The sequence below is a fragment of the Phalacrocorax aristotelis genome, chromosome 1, assembly GCF_949628215.1.
Source record: "Phalacrocorax aristotelis chromosome 1, bGulAri2.1, whole genome shotgun sequence".
Classification (NCBI taxonomy): Eukaryota; Metazoa; Chordata; class Aves; order Suliformes; family Phalacrocoracidae; genus Phalacrocorax; species Phalacrocorax aristotelis.
This window is the reverse complement of record NC_134276.1, coordinates 98,775,063-98,785,055: the sequence shown is the minus strand read 5'-3', so window position 1 is coordinate 98,785,055 and position 9,993 is coordinate 98,775,063.

The window sequence follows — 9,993 nt, the reverse complement described above, 5'->3', positions numbered from 1 at the left end:
CTACAAAGCTGCTTTCCAGCTTGTTGGCCCCCAGCATGTACTGGTGCATGGGGTTGTTCATACCCAGGTGCAGGACCTTACACTTCCCCGTGTTGAACTGCATGAGATTCCCGTCAGGCCATTTCTCCAGCCTGTCAGGGTCCCTCTGGATGGCAGCACGACCCTCTGGTGTATCAGCCGCTCCTCCCAGTTTGGTGTCATCTGCAGACTTGCAGACGGTACGCTCTGTCCCACCATCTAGATCATTACCGAAGCTGTTGAACAGGATTGACCCCTGGGGTACACCGCTAGTTACAGGCCTCCAACTAGACTTTGTGCCACTGATCACCACCCTCTGTGTGCAGCTGTTCAGCCAGTTTTCAGCCTATCTCATTGTCTGCTCATCCAGCCCGTACCTCATCAGCTCCTCTGTGAGGATCTTACAGGAGACAGTGTCAAAAGTCTAGGTAGACAATGTCCACTGCTCTCTCCTCATCTACCAAGCTAGTAGTTTCATTGTAGGAGTTTATGAAGTTGGTCAAGCATGACTTCCCCTTGGTGAAGCCACGCTGACTACTCCTGATGACTTTCTTGCTCTTCATGTGTCTGGAAATGGTGTCCAGGATTAGCTGCTCCATAATCTTCCCAGGGATCAAGGTGAGGCTGACTGGCCCATAGATCCCAGGGTCCTCTGTCCTGCCTTTCTTGAAGTTAGGAGTGGAATTTGCCTTCCACCAGTCCTCAGGCACTTCTCCCAACCACCACCTTGCAATGACATCTGTCAGCTTCCTCAGCACTTGTGGGTGCACCCCATCAGGGCCCATGGATTTACGTGTGTCCAGATTGCTTAAGTGTTCCCTGACCTGATCCTCTTCCACAAAGGGTATGCCTTCTTTGCTCCAGATTTTCACCTTGGTCTCTGGGGCCTGGGATTCCTGAAGGGCTGTTACAAGAACATTTAATACAGTATTTATGAATATGGGGGCTAGGCCTCTGGGGGGAGGAACAGGTTATTGCCTGAGAAGAGATTTGATCGTTTTGTGCCCTAAATACATTGTCCACATTTGCACCTTTAAACTGCAAACTCAACAGGTTTGCTAGAACATGATTTCAACTGCTGTAGTTAGTTTACTTCATGGGTGTACAAAGAATGGGCTACTCAGAGGTCAAAGAACTTGCCTGGGACACAGGGAAATCCCGCGCTCCATTCACTGACCAGCTGCCTTCTGCCTGCCTGACTCCAGGCAGGTGATTTACAGTACACCTCCGTGATACCAAGGAGCAAGCTGCTGAGATCTCTAGAGATCCGCAACGAGAGCCAGGGTGCTATGTTAGCACAGCACCTTACCTAGGTTAATTGACCCTGCTGAGAGACTGGATTCATTAGCTGGGCACATTCATTTTAAGATCGAAACCAGTATGTTTGCTCAGTATTGCACGGTGCTGTACCAGCTTCTCTGCAGACAGCTCAGGGGTTTCTAATACAGCACTCCACTGTGGCAGACAAGCCTGCCCTTAGCCTGTCCCATGTTCCAGTTCCCCACATAGGCCATGCAGACAATTTTCTTTAACTGGCAGGAATTTTGTGAGTCTAATTAGTGAATATGAAATGATGGGAAAGAGTAAAAGATTACTTTTCCTTTACAGAATTTTATCAACTACCTTGTTACTAGGAATATTTTACATTTTTACTTTTGAAGTATAGCAAAAATATGTGGCAGCTAATATTTAATTATTTTCCTTTTTCGTGCACCTGTGAACTTGGAAGAGCCCTCTCTCAACATTCAGGATCTCACCCATCAAAGCGTAGCTCTGGGGATGCAATTAGTAAAGTAATTAGTTTTTCATAATTCCACGTACTTTGAAGCTGGGAACTGTGATTCTGTCTTGCTCCTAGGCTCTGCTATGTGCTGTATTTCTATAAAGTAACTTCTATATTTCCCAAATCCCAGCTTTTCTTTCAGTTAGCAAGCGTCTATCTCTGTCAGTGGTGGTTGCAAAGCCAGTTTGAAAAAGGCAAAGTGAGTGAGATCAATACAGAGTTGATTTTACAAGGGTTCTGGAACAAGAGAGTTATAAATGCATCATTCATCACAGCTACCCCACGTGACCTGTTTTGGTTCTTTGAAGTATGAATTTCATTAACCATTTCACTCTGCGTTGTAAAGGCAAGAAGAAAACTGCAGATCTGTAGCTTACTCTAACCTAGTCTATGCTAGGATGTTTTGCTGGTATAGCTACCATTGGCGCATGAACAAGACAGAAATATCTCACCCATTAACTAGTGCTGCCAGGTTCCTCATACATCTGAGTTTCCAGAGATGCTCTTTTTCACCCCCTAGACAGAATGTGGGCCCTGACTATTGGTTTGAAATTTTCAGATTTGTTGGAGGTGGGTGGTGCTAGATCTGAGACTACTCTGAGTCCCATAATATAGATATAAGCAAAAGGAGCAGAATGAGGTCATAGTTATTTAATCAATTTCATTTTTAGAGCTGTAAGCGGAACAACAACAAAAAAAGCGCCATAGGTTCAATCACTGCAATTAAGTGATCACTTATACAGCTACAATGCACAGAGAAAAAGATCAGTCCAAACCTTCCCCACTAATTCTCTGTCTCTGAGCCCTGGCATAGTTTTTTACACACATGGAAGAAAGAGAAGGTTCATAAGAGGCCATACATGCAGTCTAACATGAACCCTGAAACAAGTGCTTTGTCAGGACAATATACAAGTGTAAGAGGTGCTTATTTTAGCCAGACTGAACTTTGGCCAGCAGAGCTTTATCCAGTGTCCCAGGACCCTGTGTGATGCCACCTTTACCTGTGAGGTAGCTATAACCATGTCTTCTTTATGAGATTTTACTAGCGTAAGTCAGCCTGAGGTGACAGCACACTCTTCACAGACAGGTCTGCTGGCAGTAGATCTGTTAATCTTCACACCTGAAGCTGAACCCCTCAGCATGTTACATCCCATGGGAGAGGGGACCATTTTCCCTTTCACATGTAGCATTTCAGCCTCCCACTTTTTTACCTGTTGGGCCAGAGGCAGGTAATAGGCATGTCCTTCTACCTGCTGACTGTGACAAGTTTGCTCAGGAGTTGTGGGGCAAGGAAGGGTACAATGTTAAAGCCAGAAGATGAGTTCCTCCATTTGGTCCTGCCCTTGCACGTACTCTCTGGTCTGTTTTCTGTAGCCCCTTCCTAGGTGAGATTCAGCATGTGTGACCCATCTTGTCTCACATGACTCAACATACCAGAAACGTTGTCCCCTGCTTTGCAACAGCTGTCTGAGAGAGTGATGGGTGTGCAAAGGGCTGGAACAAGGGCCACGTGGGAAGCCCAGAGAAGCCGTGTTGGAAGATGGTCAGCAGTCTGCCACCAAAGGAGATGCCGCTAAGAAAGCTTTCATAACCAGGAGGTAGCATGGGAGCAAGGAGGCTAGCACTGGGCTGGGTCTTGACCTGGAATCACTCCCCGAACTCCATGTCTTCCAGAGAACACCCTCTTCTTTATGAAGGAGTCTTGCTCCATACAAAAAAGGCTCCCAAAAGGTGATATCATTAGACCTTCACTTTGACTAATTGCTGTTATTTTTGGTTCTTTTACAAAATCAGGAGATATCTGATCTATCCAGGCACCAATTTCTATTGCAAAAAAAGTAAGATATCCACCATGGCCACATAGTAGAAAAACTTCAATTTATTTAGGTCCCAAATGCCTACATCTCTTAAGTGCTTAAGAAGGCATAGCCAGGAGCTGAGTTTTTAATTAGACAGGAAAATTGCTCTTATAGCTTTGTTATTATATACGTTATTAACATACAGGCATGGTCCTAAAAAAAAAAATCCTGAAAAAACAACCATGCCCCATAAATATAAATGTTGACAAATTGGCTAAATTTCAAAACAAATGGGTTGCAATGTTTTATTTTCACCAAACTTATTTTCAGGTACGTATTCAGATATAAAGCAAAACTGCAAAGCCATGTTTCAATCCTATTAAAGCAACCAGGGACCCAACTTGGTACACCTTGGATACTTGTGCTTTCTTCTGAAGCCATTCATGCACCAAAAATACAGTCTATCAAGGGAAAAAAAAACCCAACATGAGAAAGCACCCAAATATTGGCACTATGGTGTTTGTATTCATTGTAGCACATCAGTATTTCACCCATTGATTTTTAAAAGTCTCTTATAATTTTTTCATATAATTATTTTGCTTTTCTCTGTAGGACCACACTTTTCCAACTCTCCAACATCCGGTAAGTGGTCACAACTTTGCAAAAGGAGCAAAGGCTAACAACAGTAATTTTGTCTGCAATTGCTGATCATTTCTTTTACTATTTGTATCTGGCACTGCAATGGAAAAAGGAGAAATATTTTTGAGGGCGTTATTTTTTTTCTATGATGATGACTCTTCAAAAATATATTTACTAGACTTCAGTAAAACACCATGAGTTTTTAGAAACTAAAACATGACAGACAAGCTTCTTTTATTTTCTTATTTATTGTTACCTGCTGGAGCCAGTTATATTCTCTCCACCAGAGAGCGCAAGTATCACCAGAGGTGATGGTGCTGGGATGGTGAGACTGCTGTACTCTAAGCAGTATTGTGAGCTGCCTTCCTTAAGGACCACAGTCTAGACACGATGGGTGATTCCAGCAACACGAAGGTTCATGCCTGTAAGTTAATTTAGGCTCAAAGTTAACGTTGTGCCCAAATGGTTAAGGCTTCCCTTGTCTAAGATAGATCTGAAGAATCTCCTGACAAGAAACAACTGGAGAGATTCCTGCCTCTCCCAAATCTTGGAAGTCGGCCCAGGAGATGCTGAATTCCCAGGGACAGTGTGCTCCTCCCATGCAGTACAAACACTCATGTGCTCCTCAGGCACATGCCTGAGGACACTAAGACCAACTGGCTTTGGGAATGTTTGGCATCAGAAAGAAGAGAGGACTTGGTAAGTAGTAGAAGAGATCTTAAAGTGTTAGACTGAGAGCAAAGGCATTTCCAGCAATGTAATAGGAAATAAATAGCAAGAGTATGAAATAAAATAAAGGCTTGTGAAAAATCTTAGAACCCATACCTTCCTCTAGAACAGCAAAAATGCTCCAGCTTAGCTAGGTGGCTACGAAAATCCAAGGGCATGTATCAGTTTTGTGTTGGATGTCATCCCAGGGCACATCGCCACGGGTACTGCGCTAAGGCTAAAACACTTAAGAGTCTGGAGCGCGTGGGTACACGCTCGCTCACAATACGGTTATGCAGATCCTGCCAGTTACCTGAAGGAGAATGCAATGTGTTACGGCACAGGCGAAGGGTGAAAAGCCTTTAACGCCTCAGTCATGAGTTCACATAATGTTCAAGTGTGTTGACCGTACGTTATCATAGTAGGTGGTAAACTACAACTAATCCTCTTGCATTTTCTTAGGCAACTGTCCGCGCTGCAGAAACCACTGGGATAGACTGGCCTCCTCCTTGGCAGTCTCAATAGGGAGCCAAGGATTGAAGAGTCTGGAGGTGCACCTCCTCTCTCCACTCCTGGCTGTCCGTTAGGCAGAAACCATGGTGCCTAGTGAAGAAAATACTGGAGGGGACAGCTTTTAGACAAAAATGTTTTATAACATGCCTTTGACCTAACAGGGAATTTTCTCCAAACTCAGCAACTGCTGTGTAAGACAGTCATATTTAAACACAGTCACATGCATTTTTGTATACATACATACATGCATCGAGAGAGAGAGGGGTTCACCTTCTGTGTGGTGCTTTCAAGTGTGCCTCTTCAGGTGGGTGTGATGTTGCAGTCTGTTGTTTCTGACTTCTCCTGTACACAGTGTTAGAGGCACATAATAGATTGTAGGATCATCTCCATAAAATGAAGGTTCTATGTGGTTCTTCCCCTTGGTAAGGTGGAGAACACATGAAAGTATCTCCACAGGTATAGTTGCCAGACCTGGTGATGCCCTCAGATGTGCAGTTTTCAAAGCCTGTTCCAGGAGGACCCAAACTTCCTCCAATGCAATATTGTAGGGGAAATATTATTAAACAATCTTTTGGAAAGTTTTTGTTCCCTTAAAATCTTTCAAAGACTTCATAGCACAGAGGAATGGAAGCAGTTAGAGGGTGTTAGAAAGTGTCAAACCCCAGGGACCCCTGGCTGTTCATTAGGGAAGAAAGGAAAAAGCGGGAACCAAAGAGCCATATTCATCACAAATGACACCTTAAAACAGAGGTTGATTTTTTTTTTTTTTTATTGTTTTGGCAGGGCCACAGCATGCTCTTTTCTGTATCTCATGTTCTTCTGCTGTTGTCACCCTACTCTCTTCCACCTCTTCTGGCTTCTTGCCCCTTGTTCCTCCAGGCACCTGCCTGTGGAGCCTGCAAATCTCAGTATGGTCTCTTCCATCCAGCAGAAGCACCCCTAGATGCCAGTAGTCTCTGCAGGTCATGCTGCTTCATCACTGCCTCATTTTTAACACCAGTGCATTTCATTGGAGAGATACATGTTGCTGGATGAGAACCTATGCCCTAAAATATCATCTTAAGCTAATGACTACAACCAGGGCTCCATGACGTCAAAGAACTGTATCCATCCTAGGTCCTGGACTGACAAGACATTAAGAAATTGTTAAGGGTTGTATCAAAACTGCAGAGGCAATTTAAAGCAAATCCTTTGTTAACAGAAACTGGCTTTGCATTCACCGTATTCTTTCAACACATGTAAAATGAAGGGGAAATAAAAGTTGTGTGTGTTGCTTCATTGCAGCCAACACCTTGAAAATGTCTGTTGCCACTGTATGTCAGGACTGGAAACAGAAATATTATCCATGTTCGTCTAATAGTAGAAATTACCCTGATAGTGTTTGTGTACTAAAGAAAGAGTGATAACTGGAAACATCCTGTGAATGGAAAAGTAAGTAAAAGTTACTGACTTGCTTTGTCTTCAAAACAGATCGCTGGAATTAGAACAAAAAATAACCATGAAAAAAGGAGCAATACTTATGGCATTATGAGCATTTTCTTATCATTTTGGTTTGCTTCTTGACATTTCTCTCAAATGTAGGTTGTATGGTCTCCAGAACAGACATTTTCTGTGAAGCATTTAAGCAGATGTTAGACTGCTCTGAAACTGTAACAGAGAGAGGACTGTATGCAGATTTTAACTGGAAGCAGAAAGAGCCAGAGGGGTTCCTTACACTGAAAGGAGAAAGAGGGAGCCAAACCTTTGGCGATCTACCACTCTGCGAACAAGTCAGAGAGCAGGTCTCCCCCCCTCTCTTTACCTTTTTCACAGCCCATCTAACTTCTGATGAGCAGGGATGCTCCATAGAGGGACAGGCCAGGAGCCCTTTGTCCCTGTTTTCAAAGAGATTTAAGGAGCATCAAAGACCCAAATGTTCTTGGTCTTGGAGTGCCCTTTCAACCCTTGATTCTGACCATTTGGCAGACCTGGTACTTCAGCTCTGCCATATGTTTTGCCTGACCTATTGCCCCACTTACCCTGACAAGAGAGTACACACGCGTACGGTGACAAGCACTGGGGTCAGAAGCACAGGCAGCTGTTCAGCACATGCTCTTGCTGCTAACCTTATCCTTCCCACTATGACCACCCTTTGCTACCCAGTCAGTGTTTTTTATGAAACTTGTTGGAGATTAACTCTTGAGACCTTGTCTCCTCTATTAGACATGAGAGAAACAGGTTCAAATGAACTGCACAAATTAAAAATGGCAAAGGGCAGCAAACGAGGAGCCCAAGAAGCTGAGAAAACTGGCCTGAGTTTTCACAGATGTGTCTCATCTACTTTGAAGAGAGAAGCCTAGTAAACTCTGTCCCCAAAAGTCACAGAGATAATTTTCTGCATCATGGGAATCCACACACTACGTTCCCACACAGGGGTTTTTGAAGAGGGAGATACATGCAGCAAAACTGCTTTTGATGCAAGCACTGCAAAATACCATGAACATTCCTGACAGTCTATTTTCAAACATCTGGTTCAATCCAGTTTTAGATGAAAGAGATACTCAGATGATGTAATCTTGCTTCCACACAGTCCCATTTTGATCACAGATAGCATAGGAAGCAGAATTTGGGCTATGCTCAAGTTTTTAAGCGATTGTCTAGAGCAGTTGATTTTCTTGTATTTTCCAGTAAAAGATTCAGTGGGGCACTTATTAAAACAAACACAAAGCCATAATTTTAGTAATGTAAAACCTGTCATTTACATCCAACAAATAGATCAAAAGATGCTCTTTTATAAACAAAATTCCCATCCCACAGACACAATGGTGTGCACAATAACATCACACTTTGCCAAGAGATTCCAGTATAAGACACAGTAATTCAAAAGAAACAAGGTGTAAGTTTATTGGACGCCAACATTTCTTAGTCAAGATCTAAGTAAAGAAAACACACAGTAGAAAAAGTTGTACAAAGCAGCAATGGATTTACATTACATTAAAGAAAAATTTACCCTAAGCTATTAAGTCTCAGTCCTAAAAAAAGTAAAAACCCATCCTTAATTAAAATTCAGCACTGGTGTATTGAACTGATATACAATGACTATAAGGTATACAGGATTATAAAACCAGCTTCTTTTGTCTTACCTCTATAATCCTTTAAAATGACAAGTGATTTTGCGTAACTAATTGGAAAATTCTGTAGCAAATATAGTGGATAATTCCAATTTCTAGAAACTGTAGGAAACTAATCCCCTGTACCCAAGCACTAAAAGTGATCCCATTTTCCTGCTTTTTAAAAAGGGACACTGTCAAGAATAAGCCTTAAAAATGTGTACTTGATAGGTATTTTGCATGTTACATTGCAAAAGATAGTTTGTTCTGGTTTTATGTACATAATTTAATTAAAGATGCTGCTGCAGTAGTGGGAAGCTGGTGGCTTTGAAAGGTAATGTGTATCGCTGAGAAACTGGGAAAGGAAAAATGGGTTGAGGACTTCATTCTGCAATAGTGAGAGAAAGAGCATCAGGAAAAATAAGCTCAGCCCCCAGAATTCAGATACATTTTTCAGACATCCTTGCAACAATTGAGGATGCCCTTAATAGGTATTTTCATGCCCAAGCAGCTCAAGTGTTACAACTCGTGTTTTTAAACTCTTTGATTTTATTAATATCAAGTACTTAATACAGATAGGTACATTTACTGTATACAACCTTTCTCTTGATAGTGTCCCTTTATGTACAACAGTTATAGTACAGTTTATTTCACAAGTCATTTTAAATAAACAAGAACCAATGACATTAAAAAATACTATCAGGCTGTGTTCAAGAAAAACAAAAGAAAAAGATTTTAACACTGATTCATTAACAGCAACATTAAAAAAAAAACACAAACCAAACCCTAAGCTTGCTTTGATTTTTATCTAAATCTTCTGGTAGGAAAATGTAAACAGTTTCACTGAACAGTATAGGCACATGCCAGATTTAATGGCTCATGCCATGTATTTGCACCCTCACTGTTAGTGCCAAGAAGGTAGGCATAGTCTGTCCTTATCCCATGTGAGGAACTTCTGGTTTTATCACTGGAAACTTGGAAGAAAAACAGAGTACATCTAGCTTCAGACCAAACCCACATGCCCTACTTGAGGGAAAACAAACAAACATGATCAGACAAAAATCTACTGGATGTCACTAGGCGGCCTGCCTAAATAGGAAATGCAGGAACAAGTCTCTTAACAGCTGTGTTTTGGTTCACTGATAAGGCTACATCTCCATTCTGAAATACACAAACTCAAGTGTCACCTACTGCTTCAGCAGGCTATCTGCTCAACTCACTGTCACAGAATGTTTCACCCCCCCTTATAAAAAAAAAAAGGAAGAAAAAGCACACATACAAGAAGTAGAGATGGTATTATTACTGGTTCATGTCCTTTGTTTCTGAAGAACTACAGAATTTCACCTAGCTGTAGATGCAGTTTTTAGGTGGAGGAAAATTAATTTTAACTTTTGGTTCTAGGACTTTAAAAAAAAAAGTGTATGTATTTTTCTGCCATTGCTTA